At 43.2% G+C, this 10,598-nt stretch overlaps 1 protein-coding gene across 1 annotated transcript in view; it reads left to right on the top strand.

Moving 5' to 3' along the window:
* The first annotated feature begins 1,843 nt into the window (after positions 1 to 1,843).
* s1pr2 (sphingosine-1-phosphate receptor 2) overlaps positions 1,844 to 10,598 on the top strand; it is a 28,801-nt gene continuing 20,046 nt past the window's right edge. Inside the window, exon 1 of the mRNA XM_036567524.1 lies at positions 1,844 to 2,273. The gene's annotated coding sequence lies outside the window, so the exon portion shown is untranslated. The remainder of the gene's footprint in view (positions 2,274 to 10,598) is intronic.

Raw genomic sequence — 10,598 nt, 5'->3', positions numbered from 1 at the left:
TGGCCTAAACATTCTGCTCTTCTAGAGAACCGCCATTATCTTCTGGTAAGTCTGGTAACTGTGCATCTCTGTATCATATTTAAAATCTTCATTTGCAGTAAAACAGAAAACAAACAAAGTATGGTGTTTCACAAAGTTTGTATTCTTAAGCTTTGAAACAACCCCAAGCAAATAGACAGAATGCAACAGTGGTGAGGCCAGAGTGGTGGCCGATGTGGCACTGGCCACCTTCTCCATGGGAAGACAGTGGTTCAGCATGCAATGATATGCACAGTCAGACACCAACAGAGCAAAGGACATTTTGCATAACTGCAACTTGGTTGTAATATTCTCTCCATGTCGTCACTGTAACATAGCTAGCACAGTGCATTCATCTCTGGGAATCCTAAACAAATGAGGGCAGGTATTTTGTATTTCTTTCAGCAACCATATGCCCTCCAGTGTTTTCGCTACTGTTTGTGCATAAATATGCTTCTGTTGATTTATCCACTCATCCAGTGTCAAATTTACTTATATAACGCTTTTTACAACAAGCATTGTCACAACGACAGTGGCAAGGAAAACTCCATAAGAGCAAGAGGAAGAAACCTTGAGAGGAACCAAGACTCAAAAGGGGAACCCATCCTCCTCTGGTCGTTACCGGATAGCAAACAATAACAGAAGAGCAATATGAGCAGAGAATAAGGTTTGACCATTAGTATAAGATAAGGAAAAGGGGAAGAGCAGGAGAAGCAATGGCTATGATTAAATAATTCAAGTCTGTGCAGCAACATTATCACTTTATTCACATAAAAGAGGACAAAACGGAATAGGCCCTTTTTTTCTGGGTCATTTGTGATCATTTTTGGGGTCAATTTTAGGCAGATTTTTTGTGTAATTTTTTGATAAATGCACATATTGCTCTGTGCTTCAGAAGGGGCTTTAGGGGTGTGATATGCAAAGCTGTCTCATGCACCGCACCCCTCTGTTAAAAGGGCATTTGCTGCTGCTGCTGTTGTTGTTTATGTTGTCGCTATTGTTTTAAGGCACATTTATGTATTGACTGTGTATCATTGTCTTGGGCTGTGAGTTAGTGTGTCTACCATAGAGAGACATTGCTTGGCTACAAGTGACCTTTCCCTCTATTCTGGCTGTGACTCAGTGGCCTTTTTTTGCTTTGTTTAATAAAAGTGCATTTCCCTGAGCAGAAATAATGGCATCCTCTGGTTCTTCTGCACCACTGACGCCACAATAATTTTGGGGTTTATGGACTTCGGACCATTTAAAATTGCCTTTGCCACCCATCACCCACACCACAGTCCTAGAATCTCCACTGAATCTAAACAGACTGAGGAAAAGGTCAACAAGGTCATGCTGTGTAGCCAAATCTTAAGCTGTTCCACAAAACAGCTGTGAGTATGGTGTTCACTTTCTTTGTAATGTTCCACCAGTCCTGCACTGTAAATCCCTGTACATGTCTCAGCAGCACAGTTGCGGGCCAATTTCAATGTGAGAAAAAAAACAACAGCACAAAACTTTCTGCAAGGAGGGAGGAAGTGAGGAGGTGGAAACCAAAAGAAGAAAAACATCTGGAGCTCATTTGGACCCTGGGGAAAGGGAGAAAATACAACTCTTGCAATAAAAAATGCATTTTTTCCTCAAACTGACTTTTGTCAAAGTACTAAAAAGAACAATATTCTGAGAGAAAAAAAATAATTTACTGATTTATTTTCCCACAAATGCACAATCCAGGTAGAGTCTCGCTCTGAGCTCGAGCTCCAGCGTATGTGGTGTGGGTGAGCGTGCGTGCGCGCGCATGTGTGTGGCTCGCGCGCCTTCCTGACGTTCTGCTGCTGCTGTTGCAGCTCGAGCTCGAGGAGCTGTTGCTGAGGGACTTCATCAGCGAGAGCGCGTTCGCCCGACTCCGTGGGATTAACGTTAACTTACCTCAGACAGAGCGCTAACAAACGAGGAGACGTTGCTGTTTTTGAACGAGTAGAGCTCATTTACACACCTAGGCGTTCACCTGATACGGGGATATAAAGGATAGACGTCGGTTATGTTAGCTTAGTTATCCAGACCCGGTTACCCACCTATCGTAGCTAACGAACTCGGCGAAAGTTTCGGCTCATGCTAGCAGCTCGCCAACGTATTTTTTTATCATTTCACTGAGGAAACTTTCGAGTCAGAGGAGTCGGCCAGGAATGAACGACACTGAATTTGTGTCAGCTTTATAAATGAGGACTGCGGACAGCAACGCGAGGCTCTTCTCTTTCCCCTGCATCGCACATGGGGTGAGTCCAGTCTGTCTTTTTCAGCGTGTCTGTGAGGAAAGCCAGGCTTATTTTAGCAGCACCTGAGGAGAAAAGAGACTGTTTGGAGTTAACAAGCCATCTCTTAAGAGGAAAACTCTCCTTTTATGTCGCTCTCTCTCTCTGTTAAGGTCCCACAAAAATACTATTCGCCAGCTTCTGGTTCGAATTCCCCCGTTCCACCTTAAATGGTGCAGCAGTTACTTTCTGGCGGCTCATTTAAGGTGGAACGGGGAAATTCGAAGAAGAAGCGGGGCGAATTAAGGAGCTGAGTTCAGCCTCATCTCCAAAAGCACGTCGTCCTCACTGTATCGTTCGTCGTCAGTCAAATAAGTCGGTTGTTTAGTCAAATTAGTAAGTTGTCCTTCGAAATCGCAGATAAGGTTAACGTTATCGTCTCTACACGCCTTATCAGCACGACCTGTTAATTCCCCCGCGATAGGGAAACTACTGTCACCTCTGAGTTTACGCTTTAACACGTAACGCTACGTAAACATTGCAGAGAATACGTTAACAAAGCGCAGCTGCGTGTTATGATTTATTTAGCTCTCACGCAGCTCCTAACAGTCATTTCATTCAATGTGTAACGCAATGTGGAGTTAAACATCAACCTGTAGGTTTCTTACTCAGTTCCTTCTCTTCGCAATGTGTATTGCAGTCACTCGTTTGACAAAGAGTACGGGAGTCTGTTTGCCCATGCATAGCAGGGTGCTAGTCTACATTATGTAGCCGTTGTGAGACGCCTCCCTTTCAGAGTTTTGAGGATTTGCCCATCCACCAATGCTCGCATTGTTCTTAAAGGATGTATTAATAAGACAAAAGACTCTATTATACCACCAGTATGTTCGAGGGCTGGGGGGCGGGGTGGTGGAGCATCTGTCTGTATGGGTCTGTAGGGTTCTAAAAATCCTCTAAATGTGCCAAAAATATAATTTCACTACACTTTATTATCATATCACATAATATTTTGACTCGCAGACACACTGCACTAGTAGTGCAACTATTGAAAAGGGCCATCAAAAACTCTAGACATGATATTTTTGACCATTTCACGTACTGATTAGTTGTCTAATTATGCTGTCTATGTAATAGGACTTGCAGTTAGTCAGTGGACAGCGTCCACAATATGCTCACAAAAGCACAGTGATATTTATCACAATGAAGTATGGTTTTGTTGCCCACCTCTACATGAAAGTGTCATTTGCAGAACCGTTTTCAGTCAAACACTGTGGGAATCAGCTTAAAGAAGTTGGAGACAGACATCATACACCATAAAGGTTGATGATAGAAGTGCTGTAGGTTCTGGTGTTTTGACTGGGGCGACATTCCACATGTGAGCTGCTTATTGTGAAGCATGACGGTGGAATGCATTTAGGCCAGTGCTAGTGGATCTTGGAGATTTCCTCGTCTCCCTTTTCTTTCATGGTTATTTTGAGCACAACATGCACAGGGTGGGTGCTGGATCTGGGTCAAGTAATGAAACAGATAGGCAAGGATAGGCAAGGAACACTAGTAGAGGTGTGATTTCATAACTGCAGTGTTTAGCCTTATTAGAGGGAAGTGGAAAGAGAGAGTGAGGTGGTGGGGAGGGGGTGGCTGGTGGTGCAGTCTGTTCTTCTGGTACGAGATGCCTCTATTCCACTGATAACCTGATAATGGAGGATGGAAGAGGAAATGCCTGTAATTGCACTGACGAAAGGTGTTCATTCGTCATTGCCAGCATTGTAGACATTGGGAAATATGTGTTAGGCCATTTTCTCCGTTGTTATTCTTCGGAAAGCCCTTGATTGAGTTATCTGTCTGGCCCCAAACTGCAGCAGACCTTTTAAACAAAATGCCCAAATGTGCACGGGAGTTGCCAAAAGCTATATAGAGAAGGGTAAACTTGTCTATGTGAGGAAAAATGAAGGCAGGCAGGAATATCAGGTGTTGAATGAGGCTGTCTCTGTGTCCATTCATGGCTAGACTCAGAGGGCAGACTTGCTTGTCTGGGCTGTGGGCCGTCGCATTCAGGTGTCAGCGTGTTGTCCTCCAGTAAACAGTGTAGTTTCCTGTTCTGTGAGTATACGAAACTTGATACGAGTAACACGCTGTCTGCATTTGCTACAGCTGAATAAAGGTAACACGCCGCTTCTGCTGACCGCTGACAGAATGCTTCACACGCACATTCACAGGCTCTGCTGATGGCCCTCTGTAAAGACCCGTCCAGCTGTGACCACAGTTTGTGCAGCATCGCTTGCACTAGTTAAAAACAGTAGTACCCACAATGCTCTGCACGCCCTGAACAGGAGTTTTGGTGCAGATGTTCCACTGAATCTGACCTTTTAGACAAAGCCATGCAGTTTATAACTATCATGACAACAGTCATAACATCGTCATGATACTGCAGTGTCATTATGACAAGCGTCTTATGGCCTATTTGTGTATATTCTGAGAGATCAAGACACATAATGTTCAGTACCCAGGTTGCGGGACTGCTGATTTAGGATCATATTCCTCTCTGATATGTATGTGTGTGTGTGTGTGTATATATATATATATATATATATATATATATATATGTGTATATATATATATATATATATATACACATATATATACATATATATATATGTATATATATATATATAAACCTGGTGACCTTGTTGACAAGAACAGATCCTACATCAGCACTTCCAGTCTGAGAATCTTTAACAGGACTACAGGCCCTGGTCTTAGATTAGGAGTACTGGGTTAATGATTAAGGGTTTCTTGTTAAGGATTTCTATCACTCTCTGAACTACTGACTTCTAGATAACTGTCCTCAGTTAAGGCAATGAATGTACACAAGAGGAATGATTAGCCAAGAATAAACAGCGTGCAATAGATGCAAACATATACTGGGCTGTGGATACACAGCTTATTTATTTTTGTTTAATTTCATTACATTTCAGAGTGCTACACGTGACTCAAACCAAACTGTAACTGTGACCTGGTACAGTCTGATCACGTTACTGTGGCAACTCTGATCTCTCTGAATCATGTTTACCGAAAATGGTCGTAGGTGAGGGCAGGGGTTTACTGACCCGGATTTCAACTTTCGCCTGAAGCCCGGCCTTTTGAGAGGGAAATTCGTTCCTTATGAGCAGTGAGCCCGTGGTTCGCAAGGTCACACATACAACCTGACCACTTCTGCTAAAAGAAGATTGCAAGCAGTTCATGAGAAAAGAAGCTAAATAAACAAGCAGATAAATAAACAGATGTATAAGTGAACGGAAGGATAAACAAATGAAGGAGGTTAGGCAGTGGTGGGAACTGGAAGTGTGGGATTTTTGGCCTCAGTCACGTGGGGGGGTTAAGGGTGGTGCTGTGTCACTGTGTGGGTGGAGCAATTCCTCAAGGACTCTCGAACGGAGGGTTTTGGCAGCAGGAGTAGAGAAGGACAGGAGGGAGCTGTCACTAGGGGAGTTAGGATCCCTTGCGTTGGCTGAACTCAAGGCCGGTCCCGCGAGAACTTTTATAACAAAGGAAACTTGTGAATCTAAAGCAAGATGGAAAATAAATACTTTTTCCGAGTAGCGGAACAAAAAGTACAAAGGTTCCCAACCCCAGTCCTTGGGGAGCCCAAGCTGGTCCTGGGTTTTATACTCTGTTCCAGCTCTGGACACACCTGTGTTCGGGTGATGTTGTACAGCCATTGGTAGGTGATATGGCAAAAAATAAGGTCATATAGCATGCATTTTCACAATATATAATATGTAACATGGTATTTGCAAAAGTCAATTAATTAAAAAGGAAGAGGAGGATAAAATGCATGAATAAAATAAGATGGTATCACAATGGGCTGATATCCAATCAGCTACTTGTTACTGTACACTGGATGTTGTTGTTTACAGACTCTATTTAATTGGTCTAAATCTGTCTTTTTTGTGGTGAGTGCAGTGTTTCAGAGGCACTGAAGATACCCATGATTTACTCAGAAAAAGCAATCATGACAGTTTTACAATAATGATAACATATCACTGAATTGCTAACACCTAGTGGCTGGGATTCCCCATGCACAACCTTATACCAGATTACTAGAATTTGGTTTTCTAGAAGTGGTTGTAGTCAAATGATCATTATTGCACAGTTGAGCTGATATCGCTATGACCATTCTCCGCCACATAACGATAATCGATGTGCTTTGACGCTTTGGGAAAATCATTGGTGTAAAACCAGGGCAGTGTTTTCCCCTCTCGCACTCATCAATACATGCCTTCTGTGAGAGGGTGTACGTGTTGATTGTGGTTGTGATATTAATCAGGGCCAGCGTTTGCCTGAGCCATAAGGTTTTCACCGCTCCGACCGCTTTGAGCCAGCATGCACACGCTCCCTCCCTCCCTCCTTCCCAGACCGCCTGGACTGAAAAACACTTTTCCTTGGGTGTGGCAGCTGCAGCGAAATAAACGCCTTCTGTTTCAAGACGCTGCTGCTGCTCAGCAAGTTACAACTCACAGCCGGCAACATGGAGCTCTTGGTGTCTGTGCCAAGAAATAGGAGTGTCCCAGCAACACGCTACCCGTCCTCCGCCTGTTCACCTCGAGCACACGCTGCCGTTCTTTGCACGGCTGACCGTCTAACCCATCTGTCTTATAAACAGTAGCGTGCATTCGTTTAGCACGGCGACAATCGAAAACACATCCCACAATTTATGCTGTATACAGTGCAGACACCCAGCACAATTTGTCTGTCTTAAGCAGACAGATGTAGTCAGTGCTCCAAGGGGAAAACTATAAATATTTACCGAACAGAGATTCAGTTGGGGAGACTTTTTAGCCATTTTAGGACAGTTTTCAGCTCATGCGAAAATAGACAAGCTTTGAAAGGCACAGCTGACTTCTCGCCATTCCTGTTGCTCAGTACAAAGTAACAGATTCGGCGTCTGAGCTTGTATTTCATAACGGAAACAAATCTCAAGCTGTAGTTCACAAACCAAATCTAATCACACGAAAGCCTTTGCTGTTGTTGGGAGCTTTTTGGTGAGTCATCAAAACCAGTCAAGTCTGTGCAAACTTTTTTTCACTAGGCTAAAAAGCACACTCCTTAACTGTGCAAATGTAAATGATTTGCTTTATGTTGTAAGTAATGGTTAAAGTCTTGTTCATTGCCATCTATGTGACCACAGTTTTACAGTTTGGGGGAAAAAAAGCAGGTGCAACATTTGCACCAGCATGAAATGCTTAACATCTGGCTCTCTCCCACGCTACTATGATAATATTCTCCACTTTCCTGGCCACAAAAAGGCTTGGAAACCTTTCTTGTGTTACTGACGATTGAAGCCATAAAATATTTTTGAAAGATTTGTGGCTTTAAGCACTCTCTCCAACATTGGCGCTGTGGTTTTCAGCTGTCTTCAACCACTTTTCAGGATCTGCTGCTGAGAGGCTGGCCCAGGTAGGCTGACGTAGAGGCGCATCATACCCCTCCCTCCTTAGCAGATACTACATTGTTCCCCTGCCTGCCTTTGTTTGTGCAGCTGGAGAAGCTGGTGCAGCGCCCCCCTGTTGGGTTGCAGAGAGAAGGGATAGCAGGAGCTGGACGGTTCAGTGAAGGCACTTCTGAGTGAGTAGGGGGTTTTCGCAGAGCGGAGACTTTCTGATCTGTCTCGGTTGAGCCTGTCCTTTCAGCCCAGCCCTCTGTGATGGGATTAGACCCATCCACATGGTAATGCAGATTCATGAATGTCCATGAGAGGCATTGAAAGATGGATCCTGCCTGGACCACTGTGCCATTTAGCATGAAAATGCCCAGGCTCTCCACTCTCTTGTTCTCCTGGGACATTGTTACAGTTGATTTGTGTGGCTTAACCTTTGCATAGTCATGTGGTGCAACAGAAGATCAAAGATTACACAAGATTTTTTGTTAACACATTATGCAAGATGACTGGTTGTGGTATGAGAATGCAACTGGTCATCTTGCATAATTTATGATTCGTCTGTTTAGATGTTTGGCTTTCAAGCACTGATCCTTTAGTGAGTGTTAAAATGGCAATGACACTTGTTAATTTAACCCTCTCTCTCAGTGCTTTTGCTGTTTAATGGTTGGAGGTATGTGTGTGTGTGTGTGTGTGTGTGTGTGTGTGTGTGTGTGTGTGTGTGTGTGTGTGCTTTCTCAACGTTCCAGAGCTTTTGAATGCAGTGCACCCTGAAGTGGCCCATGACAAACACATGGGTCACTGATAAGATGTACGCACAAGTGATAAGACCCTAAAACATGCACATGCACGGATGTGCTGAGGGTTGGACAATGGCTCCCAGTCTTCTGCAGCCTCTTACGCACACATGGCAGCGTTCATTAAAATTCCGCTGTGTCTTTTGCACATTTTTCTAAGCCATTTTGTATTTTTTTTTACCAGTTTTTTCCCAGCTGTAGTTAACCCTCCTAGATGTCCCAGCTGTAAACACTTTCAGCAGGCTCTTTTTACATTTTATTTAATTATTTTTTCAAAATGCAGCTTCTGACCTTTTAAATTATATGTTTGTCATGAGAAGTTACAGTTGTTTGTACAGTCTTGTTTAGTAGAAAAAATAACCCTTGCATTTTGCCTGATTGCCAGAAGTGCAGACTTAAACCTGCCAATACAGAATGTAAATCAAATGTAAATAAAATTAAATGTATGTAGGCTTTTTATGTAATTACATTTAAATAGTACAGCAAAATGACAATAATAACTACAAACTTCTAAGGGTTAAAGGTAGTTGTTATTGTTCTCAGTGTTCCCCCTACCATATAACAGCACCAGTGGTTGTTTTTGATGGCTGGCCATGCGTTGTCAAGCAACTCAGTGCAGATGGAGTCATCGATGGGTGTTTGTTCCTCATTCTCAAACTCAGGTTAAGTGCCTGTTTCTGCTCTGCACTTCGCAGAAAGAGCTGCTCTTGTTCTGACTATATGGATTCCTCAGAGTCTCTATTCTCTACTGGTAATGTGTCTGGTGCTGAACTGAGTTTCTAAAAACGTTGCACTCAGGGACAGAAATTAAAAATTGCACTGGCCAGTAGGGCCATCAAGTAAATTAATCTTGTGGCCAAAATAGAGAATTTATGCCCAGAATAAATATTTATATATATATTTTTTAGTGATTTTTTGCAGTGATAGCATCTCTGTGTAATGCTTGCCCATTTAACACCTTATTTTATTTAAGACCCTATTGCAGAGAGTGATATTAGTAAACGTTTGTCAAAGGAACAGCATTTATGATGTCAAGTGGACCAGCTCAGCAGAGGGTCCACCACAGCCACCACACCACTACGTTAGCCATCACAGTGGTTACAGTAAACAAATTATGGCAGCATCTGATTTGTTTGATTAGTTTTGTGCCAGAACAAAGTTTTGTTAAAAGGGAAGAAGTATGCAAAAAAAACAAGAAGGCAGGAGGCCACTCAAGCCACAGGTTCTGAAATTTAATGGCCAGTTTGTTTCACTTCTAAGTCAGAGTGAATGAGAGATGTGGTTCTGTCATTACCGCCCTTTTATGACACTTGTTCTCAGTGCTTTCAGGAAACCAACCCTGATGGAATTTGATCTACTCCAGATCAATAGCATGAACAGAAACCTTAACCACGCCCAGTGGGAAAAGTTAAAGGATCGCAAGCATTTGGGAGTGTTCTGGAAGAACAGAACACTTTCCAAGTTCTTCAAGTTTCCTCTGGGGAGCATGGTTCATATCACTTGTTCTCAGTCTGTTTGTGTGTGTATGAGAAGGACTAGAGGATTATCGTTGGTTTTTGAGAACCAGCCAGTTCCCGCATGTATTTATATACATTTATGTTTCATGAAGAGCTCATGTCGCAGCTGGCTCTCATCCGTTTGTCTTACCGTGTGAGGCATAGACTAAGAGAGTCTGCCTCTCTTGTTTTCTGTCATTTTCTGATGAAAGATAGCAAACCATGGGGCTGCATTTGCTAAAATGTGGGAGCCTACAGTGCTGTTTCCTTTGTGATGTCTCTCGCGTATGCGTGCACATACATTTGTCCTGATAAAGCGGGAGAATATGAGCAGGGGTGGGGTCCGTCTTCTGGTGACAGCATGGAACTGGAGCAGGGGTGCTAGACAAAGCTATCGTGATTGTCATTCAGGGCCTTTCATTAACGGATGTGCGAGTGAGTGTGGGAGAGAGCGAGTGTGAGAAAAGCAGGGCTGATGAAACGTGAGAGCGGCTTACTGATACTCTGCCCTAGATCAGGCCTGCTGATTCTATCATTGGATCTAAAAAAGCCTACTTCTTTGCCATGGTGCTTTACGTCTTGGGGTCAAACGCTGTGTCAAACCACCAGCATACGATAT

The sequence above is a fragment of the Colossoma macropomum genome, unplaced genomic scaffold (assembly GCF_904425465.1).
Source record: "Colossoma macropomum unplaced genomic scaffold, Colossoma_macropomum, whole genome shotgun sequence".
In the NCBI taxonomy this organism is placed as follows: Eukaryota; Metazoa; Chordata; class Actinopteri; order Characiformes; family Serrasalmidae; genus Colossoma; species Colossoma macropomum.
This window is presented reverse-complemented; position numbering and strand designations above follow the sequence as displayed.